Below are 12095 nucleotides of genomic sequence, written 5' to 3' on the forward strand. Positions count from 1 at the left end.
TGACCACTGCGCAAAGCCTTCACCAGCACATGCCTAAGATTCTCAATGGGTTAAAATCTGTACTCTGTGGCGGCGGCTCTGTCTTACACCCACTGAACCGCTCTTTCACATTGTGAGCTCGATGAATCCTGGCAACATCTAAGAATATGCTCGTGCTGTCTAGCCTGGCAAAAGCCAGACTGCCTTCATTTATGTATTCATAAATACATATAAAGACAGTCTGGAATTGTGGTAATAGGACGCAATTTCTAAATCGAGACTGGAGGCGGGGCAAACGATCGCAGCTTGAACTAGAGCGAACCAATCAAACACATGATACGTCCTCCGCCATGATTGTAGTCCACACGTGCAGTCGAGTAAATGCTCCAGTGAAAGCCCTCGGAGCAGCTTCTGCAGTGGCTTTAACGGCAAGTCCAGCTCATTTAAAACAGAAGAAAAGGCTCTGGTAAAAGATCGCTGTGTCGCAGCGCCGCCATCTTCACTGTTTTGGTTGGGGGAGGAGCGCAGGTGTTTATGGGAAATCCTACCGCGTAAGATGACGCACTGTTAACTCCCGCCCCCTGCGCTATGATTGGCTCTGCCTGGTTTTGCCGGAGTCAGCGAGATTCAAATCAAACAATTCCAGACTGTATCCCCATGTATCTCTGAACATGGAGAATCAGTCTGGCTCGTGCCAGGCTACGTGCCGTCAGGGAAGAAGAAATCTATTGATGGAATAACCTGGTCATTCAGGATGTTCAGCTGATCTCATTCTTTGGGCTCATAGTGTTGCTGAACCCGGACCTGACAAACAACAGCAACCCCAGATTTGTTCAATCTTCTGACAAAGATGCGAACACACAGTGAGTAAATCTTCATAAGAAACTCCATTCTCTTCAATGATCAAACTGCACTCAAATAATGTAATATAATAAAATGTTATGAGTCTATTCATTCTGTTTCAGGGCGGACACTCACATACCCAGCCATTCCCGACAGTCCTGTGTACTTCTATAGAAACAACGCTCTACAAAACCCCACCATAGGTTCAGAGAAATGGAGGAAGTCTGACCTTTTCCTCGCTGCTCTGTGGGATTCTTCTTCGTCCTGTTTCAAACATGCGTAAGCCGCCATTTTTGTTTCGACATGAGGCGGACCATGAATGAAAAGAGTTGTGTGGACTTGTCAAACAAATGAAGTTGTTACTTGTGCTGTGGTTCAAAAATATTTGACATCAAGTTGCAAGCTTATGAGCTAAAGACATTTATGACCTACACATTTCTTCTTCTGAAACACTGAAGAGGCACCAAGAGCCCCCACAGCTGCAGCACAGTGGAAGTGTCGCAAGAGGAGCTACAGGAAACAAATCAGGGACAAAGGAGATGATGATGAAAGACTGTTGTGGAGCGGAGGGAGCTGCGCAGAAGGAAGAGGAAGGAGGAGATGGAGGAGCTGACCTGCGCAGGACACCACGCTCTGAAACAGGGACAAACCCAGGAGGTGCTGCACCGTTTCAGAGGAGACTGTCCGACCTCCAAAAACATGCTGGTCAGGTTGGCCCACAGCGGCTCAGGACTAACACCTGAACACAATCTTGTTGTACAATGATAAAAAAAAGCACTTACTTAAAAAGTACTATCAGTTATTTGACTTTCCAAATACCTAGATCAAGATCAAATCAGGACTAAACCGGGCTGAAAAGAGTTTAATCTCTTAACCCCCACCTGAACCAGTTTGGCTTCACCCACATCTAAAAGCTTCTTGAAAAAAACAAAAAAATAGGTGTCTCCCAGTCACGTGACTAGAAATGTAAGCGCGCGGCATTTTGAAAATCCACAAATGTTTTATATTAACCTCTGACCCCGGCCTTAACCGAGCACATTTTCTCCAGTTCAGCTTTACCCAAATCTAAAAGCTTCTCAACAGGAGCTTACAGCCCACAGGCCAGATATTTTTTTTTGTTGCTTTTTCATCACTCTTTACTCGTGTGTTATTGTTGCTTTTTTATTGTGTTATTGTTGCTTTTTTATTGTGTTATTGTTGTTTTTCCGGTCCTGGAGAAAATGTGCTCGGTTCATGTGAGGGTTAAGAGGTTCATGTCCTCGTCCATTTTCCTGCTTAACACAAAATCTGCAGATGAAACATTTGACATAGAACTGTCTCAGTTTTACACGACAGGAGGTTTCCAGTTATTAGAAAATGAAATAAGGAACAGACTCAAGGCTTTAAACCTCATAATATTTATTAGGCAAGGCAAGGCAAGGCAAGTTTATTTGTAGAGCACAATTCATACACAAGGCAATTCAAAGTGCTTCACAGTTGAAAACAAATAGAATCAATAAAAACATCAACATAAAATTAATCAATTACAGTAAAAGGCGAGAGTGCAGATAAAATACTTTCAGTCATATGCATTGGTAAAAAGAACTGTTTCCAGCCTGGATTTGAACATTGTCAGAGTTGAGGCCTGTCTCACATCCTCGTGAAGACTGTTCCAGATTTTAGCTGCTTGAAACTGAAACGCAGCCTCACCGTGTTTATTATTGACTCTGGGAACCACCAGGAGACCCCTCCCTGAAGTTCTCAGGGCCCAAGATGGTTCATACGGCTCTAACATGTCAGAGATGTACTTTGGAGCTAAACCATGAAAAGACTTGTACACGAGCAGAGCTATTATTACATTACAACATATCAAGCACACATAAAAGAAGCACTGCTATTTAAGAGTCTTAAACTGTGCCACATATGAATCCCCAAATCAGTTGATCTCACAAGATTTTCATATTCCTTATTACATTACTTTACTTACATATTCATGTTCCTTATCAGTTCAGAATCAGTATTACGATTCCTTATTTTACTAAATCATTAACGGCCCTTCATCTTATAAAAGGATGGGAGGGAATCCGCCATATGAGTGGGCTGTATGAGAGTGAGTCATAATAACTGGACTGGCTGTTTAACCTCTTAACTCCCGCCTGAACCGAGAGCATTTTCTCCAGTTTGGCTTTACCCCAATCCAAAAGCTTCTGGAAAAAAGCTGTGAAAATAGCAACAAAACTGAGACGTAAACAATGATGGAAATGTGACAAAAAAGTGGCAAAAAAAATGGATAAAAAAATGACAAAAAATGACAAAAATGTGACCAAAAAAAGACAAAAAATGGATAAAAAATTGACGAAAAAATGAAAAAAATGTGACAAAATGTGACAAAAAGGTGACAAAAAATGACAAAAATGTGACCAAAAAAAGACAAAAAAATGGAAAAACATGACAAAAAATGTGACAAAAAATGACAAAAAATTGATAAAACATTGACGAAAAAATGACAAAAATGTGACAAAAATTTGATAAAACATTGACAAAAAAATGACAAAAATGTGACAAAAAAATACAAAAATGTGCTAAAAATATGACAAAAAAAACACAAAAAATTTACGAAAAAATGACAATTATGTGACAAAAATGTGAAAAAAAGACAAAAAAATTACAAAAAAGTTTAAAAAATGAGTTGAACACCGCACAAAAAAATGATGGAAAAAAAATCTGATGACTTGAGGAAAAAGATCCTCTCGGTTCAGGCGGGAGCTAAGAGATTAAACATGGCTTTTTTTTTGCAGGTTAATAGCGAGTTGGCGACACACACCTAGGACAGTTTACCTTACCAGAGTGGAGTTCTGATGATGGTTTCTCTTTATCCTCTGCTTCTCTCGTAACTCCTAACAAACTTGACTGCAGTCTCCCTGATTGTCCATAGACTCACCTTCGCCACTGAAGGTTAAAGGGCCGGTGTGCGTTGGCTTTCATGGCTTTTATCCAGAGCGCAGCGCACGGACAAAGGGAGGTTTAATAAGACAAGCATGAAGCAAGTTTAGATAAGTATTTCTTTCACTTGCGCCAGGAGGAAACAGCGGGTTTGAATGCAGTTCAGCTGTAAGTATAGGTTGGTCAGTGCGGAGCAAAAACAGCCAGTGAAGATGCAAAACAAATTTAACCATGAAGTCAATCTTAATACACACCGTGCCTGTGCATGAGATCCGTTCATTAGAAATATGCAGTAGCAAAAAAAATCTCCACTGCGAAAGCGAGACAAACCCCTCTAAAGAATCCTGCCCCCACTAGTCCCCACGTCCCACCTCCCTCCTTCCTCTGCTCCTGCCTTTTCTTAGTTTCGTTTTGAACGCGCTGCTCCAACTGCTCCATACTCCAACCGCTAGTACAGAAGACGACTCAAATACCTTCATTGAAGTTAGCCACAAAGAAGAGTTAAGGTACATGTGTTTTTGATGTACAGTATAGTTTCCAATGAAAGTGATTTAACACGTGTTCTTATCATTGGGCACTGTAGATGCTTAACCTTTCTCATTTCCTGGTTTGTTTCAGTTTGAGAAAAGATCACCCACTAAACACAAAGGTAAGAAAGACTTTTGGAATACAATGCTTTTCAACAGGAGTGCTGTGGATAAAGTACTTCTATATGTTTAGTGGTGAATGTCAGTTAGACACAAGTGCTCTGGAAGGTAATGCCATGAAGCTTATTGATCTTTAGGGAAGGTGCTTTGTGGTGTTTGGGGAACAGAAACTTAACCCCTTAACTCCCGCCTGAACTGAGAGGATTCTTTTCCTCACGTCATCAGATTTTTTTCCATCATTTTTTTGTTTGGGATTCAACTCATTTTTGTAACTTTTTTTTGGTCACATTTTAGTCATTTTTTGTCAAATTTTTGTCATTTTTTTGGTCATTTTTGTCACATTTTTGTCATTTTTTTGGTCATTTTCTGTCTTTTCTAAATACATTTTTTGTCATTTTTTGTCACATTTTTGTCCTTTTTTTGTCGTTTTTTGTCACATTTTTGTCATTTTTTGTCATTTTTTGTCATTTTTTGTCACATTTTGGTCATTTTTTGGTCATTTTCTGTCTTTTCTAAATACATTTTTTGTCATTTTTTGTCACATTTTTGTCATTTTTTTGTCGTTTTTTGTCACATTTTTTGTCATTTTTTGTCACATTTTAGTCATTTTTTGGTCATTTTTTCATAAAAATTTTGTCATTTTTTGTCACATTTTTGTCATTTTTTTGGTCATTTTCTGTCACATTTTTGTCATTTTTTTCGTCTTTTCTAAATCAAATTTTTGTCATTTTTTGTCTCCCCAAAGTAGAGACCTCTTTTCCTGCCAGAACAATAGACTTCCCTTCCTGCGTGATAAGATGTCATTCAACATAAACCTTAAGCATCTGTTGTACTGTGCACATTCACCAAAAACAAATAGCTTCTTGTATCTAAATTTAAACTTGCAGAACTTTTTTAGATTTAACTTTTAACTGCTCCCAGTATCTATTCCATTTCTTGGTCTTGTTTTGCATTAATGCGATAATGTCATTTTTTCATCAATTTTTAGTCATTTTTTGTCAATTTTTGTCATTTTTTGTCAATTTTTTATCATATTTTTGTCATTTTTTGGTCACATTTTTGTCTTTTTTTGGTCACATTTTTGTCTTTTTTTGGTCACATTTTTGTCTTTTTTTGGTCACATTTTTGTATTTTTTTTTTGTCACATTTTTGTCACATTTTTATCACATTTTTGTCATTTTTTGTCACATTTTTATCACATTTTTGTCACATTTTTGTATTTTTTTTGTCACATATTTGTAATTTTTCCGTCAATTTCTTGTGACATTTTTGTGACATTTTTGCCACTTTTTCATCCATTTTTCGTCACTTTTTTTGTCAGTGTTTTCTCACTTTTTTGTCACATTTCCATCATTGTTTTCGTCTCAGTTTTGTTGCTATTTTCACAGCTTTTTTCCAGAAGCTTTTGGACTGGGGTAAAGCCAAACTGGAGAAAATGTGCTCGGTTCAGGTGGGAGTTAAGGGGTTAAGAGATAAACCGAGGCTCTCCTCCCACATCATGATTCTCTATTTACATTTTCTAAAAAGCCTTTATTGTGCCGGGCTAATAGAGGCAGTGGGAGGATAAAGTGAGTTCACCGTTTGGAATTTCTCCTGTTTCTACGTAAATTGTTTATGAAAATCATAATTATGACTAAACAGTGTCTGATTAAACTAATACCACCCAAACATTTACATTTTATCATTTTCTTATTGACAATAACATGTAAACATTCACAGGAGAGTGTGGAATAAGTAAGTACACCCCCTGAATCTCGCTGAACTGCAGCAGTTTTGTAAAGAGGAACGGTTCAAGATTCATCCTGATCGTTGTGAGCGTCGAATCTGCAACTACAGAAAGAAGGTTCTTGCTACAAAAGAAGGATCAGCAGTGGTTTGATTCCGGGGTTCACTTACTTATTCCACGCTGTTGTGAATGTCTCAGGTTTTTCTGCAAAATATCTTGAAAAACTTGTGAATTGATTTTTCTATTGGTGATATCACGTTGTCCAGGAAACAAAACAGCCCCACACCCTGATTCTCCTGCTCCGGACTTCACAGTGACCCCCGGCTCACATTAACTCCGGTCCGGGTTTGGTCCTGATCCAGTGCTGATTTCCCCCAAACTGCCACTTTGCATAGTAACCATTTTATTCTCACTTTGGCCAGTTCAGCTAAGATCTGATTTTTTACAGTCTGACTCGACCTGGGCATATTTAAATGTGTTTGTTTAGATTGTTTTTGGATACATGTAACATCAACATCTTTATGTTAAAAAAGAAAAAAAGAAGCCGTCACAAATTATGGTTTGAAAAACACTGAGCGGCTGGTAATATTAGAAAAAAGACTAGCAACAAATAAACAAAAGTAATGACAAGCTCTGGTGGGTAAAATGTTTCCATGAAAGTGAAATCCCTTTATCTGTGAAACTCTGCTTTTCCAAATTGTGAATTCATGTCCAGAATGATGAATAATCATTTTTTATTAGCAATGAAATGTGCACACCATGTGGAGATTGCTCCAACATCTGAGAGAGCGACACATTCCACGATCTAAAGATAATATGTAAAGAATATCTGAACTGTATGTGTTTTCACAGGTTCAAATGTCTCATCCGGACAAAGACGAGGCCTCCAGGTCCAAAACAGGTTTGGGTTCAGCCTCCAGATCTTTCCTAACTGTGTAAGTTTCATTCTATTTGAAGAAAAAAGTAAAAGTGCAAATAATAAGTACTTTTAGAGCAGGTATCTGTACTTTTCACTTGTTTCCATTTTTGAATGGAGTAATTGTGGTTTAAACCAGTGTTTCTCAACTAAATTCAGTGTCGGGACCGACTATAGATAAATCGTGACTCAGATAAGAATGAAATTTGTTATATATAATGCAAAATACTCAATTTTCCCATAAATTATTGCATTAACTGAGCCCCTAAAGCTGACATTATCTAAACAAACAACCCAATAACAGCCATTTTGACTGAATGTTTAGTTTCTAGTTTAAATCTTGAGTTAAACGTTTCCTGCAGGCCTGTGAGCCTCTGAAAACAGTTCCGGATCCAACAATTACAAACCACTGGTTTAAACACATTAATCACAGTGATCTCTTTTTTATTGGTTCTTGTGGTTTAGTCCAGGTTTGATAACATCTAAGATTTAATAATAGCCCTCAGCACTGCCACCTACTGGCAGAGGAAAACTTTGTCCTGAAGATGAGCGACTCCCCACAGACCCATCATGTTCTTCTGATGTTTTCACAATTTAACAAAACTTAAACAAAAAAACATTACATGTCATTCAATAAAGTGGATGGATTTTGGCTTGGATTGTCTGATGAAGAGAGTGTGGTTCAGAAAAGAAAAGAACATGATGTGGTTTTAAAGATTTGAAGAATACACACAGAACGGATGTCTTTCTTTGTTCAACCATTCTTAATATTTCATAGTTTGTAATTGGACCTTTTTCTGATTCTCCAGCGATCGTCCACTTACACCATCACAGAGGCAACAGTCCATGGAATGCCTTGCGGATTTTGGACAGACCAGCTCACAAGAATCAAAGCTTCGCCCCGTCCGCCGCTCCGGGTGGGTCACGAGACCATTTTCAGTGGGTCGATCCCGTCACAAAAACTGACCATCTATTGTTTTGATAATTCACTCTATGATCAATGCAAATATACTAAAACAGGACCCACTGCTTAATACAACACCTGACCGGAAAAAAAATGTGTCCACCTGGACTTCACTGTGGATGGATTTCTTCTTCCTGATGACACGGGCATTTTCCAAGATGACGATGCCAGGATTCATTGGCTCACATGGTGAAAGAGTGGATCAGGGAGCATTAGATGGATTTTCCTCCACAGAGTCCAGATCTGAACCCCATTGAGAATCTGTGGGATTTTAGGATGTGCTGGAGAAGGCTTTGCACGGTGGTCACACTCCCCCATCATCATTACAAGATCTTAGTAAAAAATGAATGACACTGACATTGCAGAAGCTTCTTGAAACAAAACCAGAGCAAATGCTGTTGTAAACAAAGCCCTTTAAGGGAACCTTTTTTGGGGGTTGGACAGTTTATTTGTAGTATAGGTTTAAATTGATATTTTTTATTTTAGTCACAGCTTGTGATATATTGAAAGTGGGTCCAGAACTTTCGTAGTATTTGAATTGTGGAAACAGCACTTTACCATCTGACACAACTTGTACAATGTATTTCTTTGTTCAGGAAAAGGATATATCTTTGTCGTCTGGACTCGAGAAATACCTCTCCTCCTCCTGCTGCCTCCAGAGAAGATGTGGTTTCACAGTAAGTTCACAGATGTAGATCCTAAAATCCAGCTGAGCTGTGAGCACCATGTGTAAATGTGTGAGGATCATGACAAGTTCAAAGTGTCACCTGGAGTTCCTCTGCTGTTTCCAGGACTGAAGCAGAAACATCTGAAGCTGATCCAAAGTTAGAGACGGGACACTCAGAGGATTCTCCGTAAGTCTGTTTTATTTTACCTTTATTTATCCAGGATAAAAACTCATCGAGATTAAAAATCTCTTTTTCAAGAGTGTCCAGGCCAAGATGCAGATGAACAACTTCACACACAAGTTACATTTGTACAAACATTAAATTAATTAAATGAAGATAAAACACTCAGATAAAACAGCTACATGTGACTTTGTTTCCAGATGTGTCAACAGTGATTTCAAAGTATGAAGTGACAAAAGTTCTTTTAAGTGAAACTCCTTCTGTAGCTCATTCCAAGAGTGCGGAGCAGCAAATCTAAAGTCCTTTTTACCCAGGTCTGTTCATACTCCAGGCACAGAGAGCAGGAGAAGGTCCTGAGAGCAGGAGAAGGTCCTGAGAGCAGGAGAAGGTCCTGAGAGCAGGAGAAGGTCCTGAGAGCAGGAGAAGGTCCTGAGAGCAGGAGAAGGTCCTGAGAGCAGGAGAAGGTCCTGAGAGCAGAAGGTAAAAAAAACAGCATAAAAGTAATTTACCTGATCCTAAAAAAATGGGATTTCCAAATCCAGATCACTTTGATCCAGATTACGTTTTTTAAACATCTGGCCCTGTTGAGCTTGGGTTGGTTTGGTGAAGTCCACCTGCCAGCATCATTGAGAACATTTATTCTCCACTCAGAAAAAAAACATGCTTCAGGAATCAAACCCGGGACCTTCTCGCTGTGAGGCATGAATGCATCTGGCCAATAGTGGCCAATGTGTCCATCACTGTGCTGCTCATATCATATATTTCTATTCTGGGAGCAGAACAGCCGTCAGACACAACTTCAATGTGTTTCTCTGTTCTGTTTTCTCAGAAGCGAATCTGACGACTCGGATGATGCAGAGTTTGCAGAGCCGAGAGTGACCTCTCCCCCTCCTGCTGCCTCCAGAGAAGATGTGGTTTCACAGTAAGTTCACAGAAGTAGATCCAAAAATCCAGCTGAGCTGTGAGCACCATGTGTAAATGTGTGAGGATCATGACAAGTTCAAAGTATCACCTGGAGTTCCTCTGCTGTTTCCAGGACTGAGGCAGGAACATCTGAAGCTGATCCAAAGTTAGAGACGGGACACTCAGAGGATTCTCCGTAAGTCTGACCCACACAGTATTTTTCATCTGCAGTTTTAATCCAGTTCCACTGAGAAACAAACTGATGTTCTTATGTCAGTAACAGTTGACACGTGATTGTATGAGCCAGCCTAGTACTGGGCTAGTGAGATGTTGCCTCAGTAGGTGGGTATGACGCGCTAGGCGGCTTCTGCTTTGCTTTGTATTTATCAAAATAGTCCATGGCTCCAGGAAAGTGCAAAATGCATTATTTATTTTATTGCAAAATACGTTCAATGGTTAAAATTCTATTAAAAACAAAAGAACAGTGACACAGCTCCGCCAGTGCGGTCAAAAACCTGTATGCCCTTCCGGGGTCAACACCTGTCTCCCCATTAGTTGCCCCCGGCCCATATGCACATGGCCACAGCGCCACACAGTGCACACACACACACGTGCACACACACGTGCACACACACGTACACACACACGTACACACACGTGCACACACACGTACACACACACGTACACACACAGTGCACACACACGTACACAACACAAGCACATACATTCGTGAATGCCATATTTGGCTCCTACAGTGACGTCTGAATCATGAGCAATAATAAAAGAGTAGAAGAAGTAACCAGGTTTGTGAGCCCTGCTGTAAGACTGTACAGGACAAGCAAACGTTCACCAGAGCTGCTTTGAAGGAAAACCTTTTGTCCTTATTTCACTCTGATGGTCGGCACAGCAGCCGTCCAGACTTTGAGGTTTTGCAGGAGCAGAGAGAAGTAAAGTTGGAGTTGACAAAAGTATATTCCTGTTCTTGATGCCGCAGAGCATTTCAGACTTTACCGCTGTGAAAATATGTTGGTAGATTCGGTTCTTTATGGTTCTTCTGTTCGGGTAAAATTTGACCCAAAAACAGACACATTCTCCGAGAAAGTGAAAATGAATTCATTAAAAAACACGGCTTGGTGGATTGGCTTGGTCCAGGGAGCGGCTCCAGAGCAGGAAAACTAAAGGAAAAACAAACAGACCCACAAGAGACAAAACACAAGCACCAAGATGAATCCATCACATCCTCTCTGCCAAATCATCTGAGTCTTGCTAGAAACCAAAAATAATCTGCCTTTAATCACCTCTTCATGTCATCCTCCTATTCAGTTATAAGTCTGAGGCAAATGTATCTGCGCCTTTTCTATTTATTTTCATTCAATGTGACAAAAATTAGTCAAAAATGTGACAAAAATTCAACAAAAATGCGACAAAAATTCAACAAAAATTCAACAAAAATTCAACAAAAATTCAACAAAAATGTGACAAAAATTCAACAAAAATTCAACAAAAATGTGACAAAAATTCAACAAAAATTCAACAAAAATGTGACAAAAATGTGACAAAAATTCAACAAAAAATGCGACAAAAATTCAACAAAAATTCAGGAAAAATTCAACAAAAATATGACAAAAATATGACAAAAATTAAACAAAAATGAGTCAAAAATGTGACAAAAAATAAACAAAAATGTGACATAAATTGAAAAAAAAAAAAACATAAAAAAAGGTGACACAACACAGCAACAACACGGGGAAGAAGATCTGTTTTGTGGGTCTTAGCTTTCAAATGAGGTGCTACACAGGCCTATATATTAACCTAAGAGGAAAGAATGCATTTGGTTTAGGCGGGTGGTAAGAGGTTAAAATCAGTTTAAACAGCTGCATCACAAACACAATGATTTTTCAACAACAGATATTTTGTTCAATATTTCTGTGTTGCCAGAACTTTATATTTTGTATAATCTTTTCCAGCATCTCTCCCAAGAGAAAAAGACTTGCCTAACCCGCCCTCAAGAGGCAAGACGAGGTTTCAGAGTAAGTTTCTTTTTTCTCTCTTCTCCTGTCGGCTCCTCCAGCCTCTTCAGCTCTGTTTATAATGTCTCTGTTTTGTTTTTTAGAGAGCCTGACTGCACACGGAGAAATAGTTGTAAAATTCTGTAACTTGGCCTGGTAACGAAACAGTTTTGTATTAGACAATGACAGTCCAAACATCTCAAACCATCTCAAACAGACACAGAGGGTAAACTCTCTGACCGGGGGGACAAGTGTCAAAGCCTCTTGGAGAAACATGTCATAGCACTCACTTTAACACATCATGATACGCCTCAATGCAAATAAAAATGCTATTTTCA

At 39.1% G+C, this 12095-nt stretch overlaps 2 long non-coding RNA genes across 2 annotated transcripts; both read left to right on the forward strand.

The window, feature by feature from the left end:
* The first annotated feature begins 4169 nt into the window (after nt 1–4169).
* LOC306972561 lies at nt 4170–7940 on the forward strand. The gene is made up of 4 exons (XR_013793507.1): nt 4170–4250; nt 4363–4393; nt 6970–7052; nt 7843–7940. It is a non-coding gene; the product is annotated as an uncharacterized lncRNA (long non-coding RNA).
* Nucleotides 7941–8617: 677 nt separating this feature from the next.
* Nucleotides 8618–11778, forward strand: LOC306972562. Its single transcript, XR_013793508.1, has 3 exons — nt 8618–8674; nt 8789–8851; nt 11716–11778. It is a non-coding gene; the product is annotated as an uncharacterized lncRNA (long non-coding RNA).
* The last annotated feature ends 317 nt before the right edge of the window (nt 11779–12095 follow it).

This window comes from Gobius niger (genome assembly GCF_951799975.1).
Source record: "Gobius niger genome assembly, chromosome: 13".
Classification (NCBI taxonomy): Eukaryota; Metazoa; Chordata; class Actinopteri; order Gobiiformes; family Gobiidae; genus Gobius; species Gobius niger.